Here is a 12,846-nt window from a genome sequence, read left to right on the forward strand (position 1 = left end):
CTAAAATGTATCAAATTTCGTCAGGCATGGACTTATTTTTCAGCAGAAAACCGATATAATGTGTCCATGAGTTGAAATTAAATTGAGAATGAGTAAAGATAGAGAAATGTACGCATATTGAAAGATGTTGAATAAAAAGGGAATATGGGAATACACTGGCCACTTTGAGGATTATGAACATGCAATCAAACAGTTTCTCATTTCCAGTTCTTACACAGCAACACTGGCATTCTTCTAGAGTTTTTGGCTGCCTTGCAAGTCTCTGTCTGTGTGGTGTTTGGTTGGTGGGATGGTGGGTGGGTGGTTGGGTGGAGGGTTTACCAGAGCTTTTCACTGAAACAGCTGCCTGCTGTTTGGATGTAGATGAGAGACAGAAAGAGAGAGAGCGGGACAGGGAGCGAGAAAGAGAGAGAGAGAAAATCCAATAAGAAAAACAAAATGTTGAGTTGAAAGGAGTCGTGGATGAGTCTCTCTGGGATTTCCTCATCATAATGCTCTCACAGAAGTCATGTGATCTTTGACGAAATGAAAAAGTTGATTAAAGCCATTTTAGAGGTAGAAGGTTTCAGTTTTGCCATTGTGTTTCTTCTATTTAGAATACATTTTTGTTTCTGTATGCAGCCACCCATGCAGGAAGATGTATGCACTGTAGGATGCATTGATAGTGTACTCCCCTCTATTCTAAATACTCCATTCATACTGTCGATGATACAGTAGTGACTCAATTTTTTTAGAACGGCAAATACCACGCTCTCATATCAGTCACACAGCCCATCATTTTACTGGTGAGATGTTGTGCCAGGTGAAACATACTGATAGCGGCTCCACTCACAGCAGAACAGGCAGGAGGAAATGAAGCAGAACCATAGATCAGAGTGAAGGGGGGGGGGGGGCCCTCTGAAGGACGGATTTGTCAAGCGTCCCTCAACCAACATGCAGATGGATTGGAGGCAGTCTCATTAAAAATAATTGTCCTTGAAACGTATGGCCTTCCGGACCAGCAGGAATACCTTTGGCTCTTGGGGCTGATAATTGAAGATGACCACAGTAAATCAACCGCCGGCACCCCCAGCAGTTGTTGGGTCGACAGCCTGAGAGAAGATTAAGCTGGTATCTGGGCATCAGGGGAAACCTGGATTTACTGCACAAAATAACACAGTCACAGACAACATAAGTCAAGCTAAATGGATATGTGTGCGTGCCTGTGTTCGGTGATGTGTGTGTGTGTGTGTGTGTGTGTGTGTGTGTGTGTAGGGGGGTTGAACTAGTGCACGTTTATAATGCATTAGCTTTTGCTATGAAGGTCAAATATGTGGAAATTAATTTAATATTTACACCTCAGATAACAAAGATGCCATGAATGTGCTTGTAAGTATCAAGGAAGTTCTTAAGATTTGCAATTAAAACTTTCTGTCTCGAGGGCCTGTCATATGTCAGCATGAAAACCATGCTAACATTTCTGGGACATAACAGAGCCGTGTATAACGTCTAACTGTGCCCCGTGAAGGGTTGAGAGATGATAGTTTGACTCTAACTTCTGTCTCGTTCCAGACCCTGATTACCCTCCGTGCAGTTAGCTCCATCTAATTAGCATCAGTGGTAATTAGCGGAGACGTTAAAAGCCTTATAATCAACTTTTCTCCTTCACTCATTTGACTCCCTGGGGCTGTCAGGTCTGTCTGTGTTGGTTCCTTTTCCTCGGCGGGCAACATACATTATACATGCTGTGTTACAGAGCTTACTTTTGTGAAATGGTGTCACTTGGAGTTGAAATTAACTCTGCAGCTCTCAAGCAATCTGAGGTCATGTGCATGGCTTAGATTAAAGGATCACCGTCCGTAGGGCTGAATAGCAGGCTGAGGGACCTCCAGTGAATTTCTTGAAGGTTATTATTTTGTATCAACATAATGAAACACTGTTCATGCAGCTCCCTCGTTTTCTCTTTGGCCCCTCACCCAGTTTTTAATTGACCTCTAGGGCCACATTGCAAAAATGACCTTTACAAACAATAAGATGCATTGGCCAAAGTACAAGATTGTTTCTTTTTATTTACTCATATTTGTATGAAAGAGCTTGGGTTTTGCCTCATCACGTTCTAGATGTCATTGAGGCGATCACTTTACACATTTGGTGGGTGTAGGTGAGAAGTTGTGAAACCCCTCTTGGGACTTTGGCAAAACTGTGTGTTTGTGTGTGTGTGTGTGTGTGTGTGTGTGTGTGTGTGTGTGTGTGTGTGTGTGTGTGTGTGTATGTGTGTGTGTGTGTGTTGGCTGCATAAGGCCGTAATGTGCTGGCATGTATTCATCCTCAACTAATCATCAAAACACAAACACCTACACACTCTCCGTGCTGAGAACCACAGAATTCATGCCGGCTGTTGTCACACCTGTTGCTCTTGGTGAATATGGAACAAACCCTGTGTGAGATTGTGTGTGTGTGTGTGTGTGTGTGTGTGTGTGTGTGTGTGTGTGTGTGTGCGCACGTGTGTGTGAGTGTTTGTGTGTGATTGGTTTTGTATGTTAGTGTTTATGTGTGGGTGTATTGTATGGCGTTTGCAACAAAACAAGGCACGGATTACCAGGCCATTACTTCCTCTGATGAACTGAAGTCTGATGTAACTGAAAGAAAGAAGGTCGACACCACATTAGAAATGTATGAGTTTTTCTTTCACAGTATTTCATTCTTTTAAGTGCACTGAGAAAGTTCTCAGACCTCTTGGGTGTATGAAACCTTTACAAATAATTGACTGTTAATGATCTTGAGACAGGGTTTAATATCTTATTTTATGACATACCAATTTGATTTAAACGGGACGACAAACAAGTTGATGTGGGGACTAATTTTTCTGAAGGTTAAGCTTTCTTGCCTTTTGTCTCTTAATGGACTATGAGGGGACATTACAATTACCTTTCTGAGGATTTTTAAAGAGGTGATGATAATGCAGGGCTCATTAATGCACGTCCTCATGTTAACCTAACTATGATTGTTTCATCGATGCAGCGCTGTTGCCTAGCAACAGATCAAACATTTCTGTTATCCAACTGACCTTCAACATTTATAACTGTGTTCCTGAGACAATGTACATATAATAATGTTAAGTATATATAAAGCGACAAAGCAATAAAAGGAATTATCTTAAAATCTGCACCCCGATGTGTGTTTTTAGAGGAGCCTGTGGTGGGTTTGGGAGCGCACATAAAGTCAAACACTTTCTCGTGTGGATCTGTTGCACCCATCACTCCCCTGCCTGATGCAACCAAATCCAAGCGTCACCGTTCACTGAACCTGCCAGGGAGAGCCATTTGTTTGCATAAGGGACCTGCCAGTAAAACCGTGTTATGGTGGCCACGGCATCACTGAAACTGCTACAGCAAAACACATTCACTGCCGTGCACAGACATACATACACACGCACACACACACACACACACACATAGGTGACACCAAACAGTGCCTGACGAAAATGAGGTCTGGCCAAGGAGCCACTTTAGAGTGATGATGATGATGCTCCATCAATGCCACAGGGCTGGAACTGAGGCAATATAAAGCACACACACACACACACACACACACACACACACACACACACACACACACACACAAACACACACACACACACTTACAGACATATACACAAGCATGATAAAATGATCTCCTGTCTGTGTGAATATATGCCTGTTTAATGAGGGTGATTACCTGCTGCATATTAGTCTCCATTTCTCTCCTATTAGCCCTTTGCTCTCCCGTTCTGACTATTCCTGCCATCTTTGGCACATTTTGAGCATAAACTAGCTATTAAAACCAAGTGTAAACATGCAGGATGGAGGATGGGTGTAATAGACAGACATCAATCAGCATGGATGATTGCTTGCTACTGCAGTTTCTATTGCAGAGGAAGGGATGTTTAGACATGCAGGTGCTCCATTATGATTCACTTTTGGCTCCGTGTGTTAGACTATTTATAGCAAGATTTTTAACACAACAATCTGCTGTCTGTTATATAATATGTTGCAGCGGTGGATTTTGTTCCAACAGCATCATAACTAAATCCTAAAATTAATTATAACACCAGCACTGCACAATCAGTAACTCCATGTAGCAAAATATAGAGAAAAAAAACGCTTTACGTTTACAAGTTAAGTGAACTTTACATATACATTGCCTACAATCCCAGTAGATTTTCGTTGTTTGGTAGTATATAAAAATGCCTCAAACTGTTGCAGTTATGTTGCAGTTGAGTGACACGACAGTGACCTTGACTTTGGAGTGACAAAATCTTCTCAGTTCATCCAAGAATCCCAGTGGATGTTTGTGCTAACATTGAAGTTGTCCTTTCAAGCCTTTTCAGAGATATTGTGTTAATTTGATTTGACCTTTAATTTTTGGCCATTAAAATCTTTTCATTTCTACTATATTTTAAAAAAATTCTCTCAGGACATTCCTGAGATTAAGTGTTCAAGGTAAGTGACAGTGGCCTTGACCTTTTCAGTTTGACCTTGAGTGTCAGTTGACAAATGTGTGCAATTTAAGGAAATTTTCTCATAGTTTAACAGAGATATTGCATTCTTTTTAGGTGTCAGTGATCGTGGCCTTTGACTTTTGACCACCAATCTTCAGTTCATCCACAAATCCCAGCGCACACTTATGTCAGGTTTAAAGGAATTCCTTCTGGTTTTCAGGATACAGGATAGCGGATAAGAATGGGATGGATAACTTGAAACCGTAGTGCCTCTGGTCCACCACTATCCCATAAAAAGGCATAAAAACTGTAGGTCTAATCCTTATGAGTAAATGGTGCATTGCAGCCTGCACCATAAATCATTGAATGACTTCAGCCTCATTCAAAACTGTTCAAAATGACAATAATCTATGCATAAACTCTCACATAATAAATTCATCACTGGCTCTGAACTTCTGTTTTCTGTCAGGAAAAAGAAGGCTTTGATGTTGGGCCATTAGCCTAGAATGGTGAAAGTGACATTAGTGGAGGCATCTCTTAGTGGAGAAAGTGGCTGGCGCAAGAAAATGACACTTTCTTCTCATCTCTCATTCACTGAAAGGAGTGAATTATTGCTGTCAACACATGCATTACCTCCCACATCCCATCACACACACACAAACACACACACACACACACACACACACACACACACACACACACACACACAGGCTCACAGGGGCACGTACCCTTGGAGGCTTGTATTGTTTGGTGGGCAATAAATCAAAATCATGTCGCAAGTCTTATGGCACATTATGATGGCCATCCACAACTGTGTGAGTCAGAATACCAAGGACAGCCGCTACAAGTGTGTCATCCTTTTATGCACTGAAAGATTTCACATGATTTAAAATGCATTAAGGAATTAAGACCGTTCATATTAACGCTATTGATATGATCCAGATTAGTCTTCACCCCCCACTGTCTCTATTGATGTACGGTAGCTGAACTGTTGGTGGATTCACCGGTGAGTGCATGTGTGCAGGGTACAAAGAGGGATATAAGGTTGAGAAATCAGGAGAAAATAAACAAGGGCAAAGATTTGCCTGCACATGCTCATGTATACACACTGCACACACATAGACACACACATAGACACACACACACACACACACACACACACACACACACACACACACACACGGTCACCCACAGTCCCTCACATGTCTCGCCTACAGCCCTTCTGGGCTTGTCTCCATGGTAACAACAGCAGGGATGGTGTCCTTGGTGGAGATGGAGGGATGGAGAGGTGGAGGGAGAGAAAGCCAGCTCTGCGATACAGACACTTGTTGAACAGTTAAAAGGATACCTTCACATTCTGAATTTTAATCTGTTGTGTATAATGTTTCTCCATTCCTGTGCACATTGTCCCTCAGGCTCTCTCCCTCTTTCTCTCTCAATTCATTTGAGATGTGATTCGACTTATTTTGGGGGTTGTTGTTTTTTTTCTCTTAAGGGTTGCCTTGACATTTTCACTTTCATTCAATTATTTTGCTTTAATGAATCGTCTCAACAGCGAAGATAATGCTTCTACATTTGGAGCCACTTTGAAGAATGTAAACAGCATTTTTCCGCTCAAAAAAAGCTTCATTCACATTCTTCGGTGTAAACGGTGATAAAGAACATCTAAAAGAGCTTTCTTCAAGTACATAGGCCATGTAGTCATATCAGAGCTCTGATGAAGGCCTTTATTTGGCTTTGATTTGATTTGACAGATGGGACAATGAGAAAATGTCATCATGCCCTCTAAGTAGACTATCCAAATTAAAATCGATTCTCACATTAACGGCGGAGTGCCATTAATAGCCAAAAAATCTTTACTTGTCATTCCTAGTGACAGAGTCATTCTTCATTCTTTGATGTGAATCAGTATTTTGAAAGTGCCAAAGAACGTGACTGAAAAATGACAGTTGAACTCTGTACCCTATTAACTTTTTTTTTTTTTCAAGCGATTTGTGGGACTCCGCTCAGAGAGTAACGGCACTGAGGTGATACCCGATTGTAGTCAACAAGTGGCTATAAAAAGCAGAATATTCTCAAATACGATTTGCAATAGTTCACCATTTACCCCAAATGAAATCGAAGTTGACTGCAGACAGCACTTGATCTGAATTCTGAAGGCCTACTCAAGTTTTCTACTGTGCTGAATTTGACCGCGGTGTTACTGTTCCTCAGCTTGGGCGTCCAGGAAGTCCCAGGGCCAGATTCAACAGCTTGCGTGGTGCTCATGTATTACTTTCTTAAAATAGAGGGATCTCTCTTCAGTGGTATTCCCTTAGGATATTTTTTTTTTATTATTTTCAAAATTTTAGCTATCAAAGTGAGAGTTTGCCGCATTTTTCTTACAAAATAAAATACAGACAAAATATATCTGAGGTGTGTGGTGGTGACTGTGTCTGCAGAGTCGTTGCTTTCTGCCTGTATTTGAATGTCTTTTTGTCGTTGTTGTTTTTGTTGGGACGTTTCTGGGACGTCTCTGCACAGCTGTGGTTTGGTGTGGATAAAGCACAGCGGGTAAACTAAATTCATTCCTGAGAAAATGGCAGATGAGCACAGAGAAGCAAAGAAAAGGAAATACAGCCCTACTGAGGGAAAACGGCGAGCGGATGAAACGTGAGAACAAGAGTGGAGGGTGATGAAAAGTTGGTCTGCTTTCTGCTGGACAGGGAGAAGACAAAAAACTGCACTGTGCTTGTGTTTGCCGGCGGTTCTATGTTTGTGATTGCAGTGCCAGGGGCTGGTGTTCATGTTGTCAGGGGTTTCTGGGGCCGCTGGGTCCGGAAGGAGGGGCCCAATTTGAGTGAATGTTGTGTTTACAGGCTATAAAACAAACCATGCTACTAACTCCACCTTTGAAGGGACTTCTTGGGTAGTTTTCCCTCATCTCAAATGAGATTGTTAACAGATTGTTTAGTCCATCGAGCTGTGATTTATGATACCGGGCTGTATGAATAAAATCTGACCTTACTTACCCCAGCCTTCATCTTCTTCATGTTGTCCTCCTCCTGATCCAAGCTTCATGTAACCCTGTAAACGTGTGTCATTTCTTAATGCGTGGTGTAAGATGTAGAAACACATGACACAATTCTTTTTTTTTTTTTTTTTTACAAATACAGTGTTATGAAAGTCAAAGAATCATTGCAGGAGGTTGATAAACCCTTTATATCAATAACTGGGGAAAGGAATTCTCAGTTTAATTCATCAACTGTTGAATTAGTCTCTTTTTGCTCTCTTGCACACCACACGAACACACATTTCATCACACCTTTTCACTTAATTTGTTCTTCAATTTAATAGTTTCTCTCTTGTATTGGTTTGTTTGAGTGCAGATGTCCTTATTGCTTTATGCTTAATTATATATATTTTGTTTAATGAATAAAAAAACTGTTGAACAAATCTTTTAGAACATTAGTATTCAGCAAAAGTCGGTTCCTTCTGCGTTCTCTGTGTGTTCATTTCTTTTCACCTAAAACAATGAAAACCAACCACAAATATGCAAAGAATGGGAACACTGAATAGAGAACTGTATGTAATTAGGAAGTAAAGATGCACAGTGAAGAGTTACAGATTGCTCCCCATCATGTTGAAATAACACACTTGAGAATTTAGAGGCATACTGAGACAGTGAATTGTTGTAAACTGTGTGTTAACAGATGTGTGTTCTTTTTTGGAAATGCAATCGGGATGAGTTGTACATGTACGTGGTTTTAGCCAGCTGCCGCTGTCCTCTCTTCCTGGGTACTGAATCTTTTAGTGAGTAGTGGACTTGACTCTGACCTTGCGGCTCTGGAGTAGATTAAGAGTTAGAGGGGAGCTAAAGGCCCTCAAGGGTCGGGGAGGACACCACCTCGCTCCTCTTCATCATCTCTTACAGCTGGATGGCAGAAGTCAGTCAGTCTGCACTCTTGCAGATGTCTCAAAGAGCTGAGTGATGTGTGTGTGTGTGGTGTGTGTGTGTGTGTGTGTGTGTGTTGTGTGTGTGTGTGTGCAAAACAGAAGGAGAGGGACAGATTGAAAGGGACAGAATGACAAAAGGAAAAAGAGAATTCTCCCTCAGGTGTAGACACTACCTGTCTTGATAGCAGATGGGGCAGATCAGATAGCGAGGTCCTGGTGGTGTATAGGGCTTTCAGCGAGGGCACAATAGGTCATACACATACACACGCGCACACACACGCACACACACACACACACACACACACACACACACACACACACACACACATTGGTTGTACATCCTGCACCCTCATACCGATACTGTGGGAGGCAAGGTGTTCCTGAGGGCAGCGAGAGGACAATATATAAGACAAAAAAATTAAAATAAAACAGACAATGGGTAGGAGGGGAAGAAGAGAAACAAAATTCTAGGCGCACAAGCCAACACACGAGTAAAAGTTAAATGTAACACAGCATCGTCAGGTTTTTATTGTGACAATTATCTAAATAGCTATGTAAATAAAATGAATATGCAAAGCCTGGAGCAGGCCTGGAGCATACTGCAAATAGATAGATAGATAGATAGATAGATAGATAGATAGATAGATGATAGATTGATAGATAGATAGATAGATAGATAGATAGACAGACAGATAGATAGATAGATAGATAGATAGATAGATAGATAGATAGATAGATAGAAAGATAGATAGATAGATGATAGATGATAGATAGATAGGTAGATAGATAGATAGATAGATAGATAGATAGAAAGATAGATAGATAGATAGATGATAGATGATAGATAGGTAGATAGATAGATAGATAGATAGATAGATAGACAGATAAATAGATAGATAGACAGATAGATAGATAGATAGATAGATAGATGATAGATAGATAGATAGACAGATAGATAGATAGATAGATGATAGATAGATAGATAGATAGATAGATAGATAGTAGATAGAGAGATAGATAGATGATAGATAGAAAGATAGATAGAAAGATAGATAGATAGATAGATGATAAATAGATAGATAGATAGATAGATAGATGATAGATAGATAGATAGATCATAGATGATAGATAGAAAGATAGATAGAAAGATAGATAGATAGATAGATAGATGATAAATAGAAAGATAGATAGAAAGATAGATAGATGATAGATAGATAGATAGATAGATGATAAATAGATAGACAGATAGATAGATTGATAGATAGATAGATAGATAGATAGATAGATAGATAAATAGATAGATAGATAGATAGATAGATAGATAGATAGATAGATAGATAGATAGATAGATAGATAGATAGATAGATAGATAGATAGATTGATAGATAGATAGATAGATAGATAGATAGATAGATAGATAGATAGATAGATAGATAGATAGATAAAACAACATTTATATTAATTTGGATAAATGCTCTCTGACACAGCCTATTCCTCTTTTAAATTATGCCGACCAGGTTATAGGACCATCTTTTCAGAAATGGAGCTTCAAAGCACTTTTTAATGGATTATCAACCTCACTCTCATTTATTAATGTTAGAGTCCATATAAATTCAGTCCGCTTTACTGTCATTGCCCAGCATTCAAACAAGAAAAATCTTAAACCCTCAACACATTGTCTGTTTATTTATTCCTGTTCACACATATTCAAAGGACAGTAAATGTAAATAAATGTTTAAATAGAAAAAATCAAAAAGCAACAGCTTCCGTTCAACGGCTGTAAGCTACCAGAGATAACCAGGGAAGTGACACACTTAGTACAGCAAAATCTAAATGCAGGCCAATGGGGAATGCTTAGCCCATGCAACAGTCTTCAAGGTTGTCCGTCAGCAGGCTCAGTCTTGAGTTGTTGTCGTCGTTGTTGTTGTTTTTTTTTCCAGCATCCAAAGAATGGTTTGGGGACAAGGAATCTAAATGGCTGCTGAAACCCAGATCACCATCAGTCCCTGTCACGTTAACAAACTGAGAACCTGCTAGTGGACACTGGTGGTGGAAGAAGCTGTCAAGCTGATAAAGCAGGCCATTCAGGCTCACTAAGCCCAGGAGACTTTTGAATTAAAAGACAGGTTTTGCAGGCTGCAAGGAGGGGAAGTTCTGTGTGTGTCGGTCCATGATGGACAAAGTGCACAACCCCCAGTTCTTGAATCACAGTATCACAACCCTCTGGTTAGATATTAGTCCACTACAAGCGAAAGCTGCTCAGCTATATTTTTACTGAATTTGAAGCATTGGATTCCATGAATTTCAAAAATACTCAATTTTTTTTTCCTCTCAAACTGAAGTTAGCCAATCAAGGCTACAATCGACCTGTGATGGACATCTCTTTTATCCAAGGGTCTGAGAAATGACTGGATATTTTTGTGACACGGTTGTTATCTGCCTCTTCAGCGATGAACACTGAGTGGTTTCTCTGCTCCGTTAAACTGTTAATCTCAGATCTCAATTCTGTTATAGGAGGGGTTACATCCAAACGCGTTTAGTAGTTCTACAGCACTCTTTCACCAGCTCTGGCCTGTCCCTTCCAGAGAGGTGACGTTCCATGTCCCAAAAACTAGCTTCCATAGCTGGGGATCAGACCACCAAGGCCCCATCCTCGGTCTTGTGCCAGATCCACAAAGTACCGGACCCTTTTGGTTCCTCCCGCAGGTGGTGAGTCAACAGGGGGATGAGCCCATGTAACTATTTTGGGTTTCACCCAAATTCAGTCATTATCTACTTACCTACTTATTGATGGAAGGTCATGTGAAGTTTTTCAGTCATAAAACACTGATGGAGTTTCACAGGAAAAGTTGTTGCACTAATCTCCCAAAGAACTTCAGTAAAACACATAATAAACCATAAATAATTACACCTCTGAAGTAAGTCTGAAGTGAAGTCGTCTGACGTAAGGAAAAACTTCACTTGTGACGTGTTTTCAGCCTCCCTGTTCACGAAAGCCATGATCCCAAGCATGACAAAGTAGATGGCAACAGTGATGTATTTATTTCAAAGCAACTTGGCATGTCAAAGAGTCGGGACACTTGGATGACTTCAGATGAGCAGTAGGGAGGAACGTTTTTCTTTTTTATGTGTATTTGAAAATTGGCCATCGTTTGCTTCAATTCCAACTTTAGTTTGAGAGATAACTGCAATGACATATTTTGACACTGTCTGCATCAAGAAGGATTTTGGGCTAGCAACAGTAACTAAGGGGGGCAGAGCTTTTGCGAAAGGTGAATTGTGATGACTATCTGAATGGTTGTCTGTCTATTTGTGTTGGCCCTGCGATAGACTGGCGACCTGTCCAGGGTGTACCTTGCCTCTTGCCCGAAGGCTGCTGGGATAGACTCCAGCCCTCCCCGCAACCCTTAACAGGATAAGCAGTAGAGGACAGATGGATAGCTTCTTCATTGCCATTGTATATACAATAAATATACATACACAACAAAATTTATAATGCACTCAGTTTGGGATTGCTCTTTTGATATAAACCATTTGCCTTCCATTTTGCAATAAAATCCCATAGACTTGTCCGATTTTAATGATATTGGTATCAAATCATACATTTGTAACTATGTAGAATCCAGATTTTGACCCATGGACTTACTCATTGGCCTCCTTGCACCATAAATCAGTCCAGGAATTCTCATATTATGCTAAATTAGAGGTTCATGTTTTGTCTAACTTGGTTAAAATGCATGGTATGTATCGTATGGATCACTCTTTGTCTAGTCTCTACCCTTCAAACAGTTTGGCTTGGGTAACTCTGCCAGGAGTACAACATTCCTGCTGACATAGCTCTAGGGGTCATGGAGACATGCAAACTGCCCCACCCCGATAAGGTGGTGGTCCTGTCAAGGCAGTTTTTATTTGTCGTTTCCTTTTTTAATTTTATTTTTTTACATGTAGACAGTAGACCTATGCTTATTTTTCACTTATTGTCTTGCTGCCTGGCTGAGTAGGCCTATACTGCAATGCTTATAAACCTTGCATCTGCAGCTGCACTGTGCCACACAGGTCAGACCAAAGCTGTAGCTTTTGCATCGACTGCAGCATTCCAGCTTGCATCCACAATTGGTCAGCTGCTGGCAACTTTCTGCAACGGGAGGGAGCTCTGTCCAAGCAATCTGCCACAGATCTCCTTTCTTGGTCCATCCCCAGTAGGAGGAGTCTGCGTTTCTAGTCTGTTGACTGACTCCAGATTCAGCCTGCCTGCTTCAGCACTGATCGGGTTGGAGGAATGGCCTCCCACAGCCTCTGCTTCCGAGCAAACATGTCCAACCTTGCATCGTTGACACCTTCATCTGTGCTGGATCTGTCGTACATCATGACCACAAACTTTTCCAAGATCTTCATCATCCACTGTCGGTGGGTACTGGCTCAAGCTCCTCCCCTCCAGCAGGCGTTACAGA

The 12,846-nt window shown here is 40.9% G+C and overlaps 1 long non-coding RNA gene across 1 annotated transcript; it reads right to left on the bottom strand.

The window, feature by feature from the left end:
* Nucleotides 1-1,082: 1,082 nt before the first annotated feature.
* LOC147258801 (uncharacterized) lies at nucleotides 1,083-7,520 on the bottom strand. The gene is made up of 3 exons (XR_015116809.1): nucleotides 7,471-7,520; nucleotides 2,579-2,618; nucleotides 1,083-1,141 (listed from the first exon to the last, which is right to left on the bottom strand). It is a non-coding gene; the product is annotated as an uncharacterized LOC147258801 (long non-coding RNA).
* Between the last annotated feature and the right edge of the window lie 5,326 nt (nucleotides 7,521-12,846).

The sequence above is a fragment of the Aulostomus chinensis genome, chromosome 7 (genome assembly GCF_037954235.1).
Source record: "Aulostomus chinensis isolate RoL2024-O1b breed Wild chromosome 7, RoL_Achi_v1.0, whole genome shotgun sequence".
Lineage (NCBI taxonomy): Eukaryota > Metazoa > Chordata > Actinopteri > Syngnathiformes > Aulostomidae > Aulostomus > Aulostomus chinensis.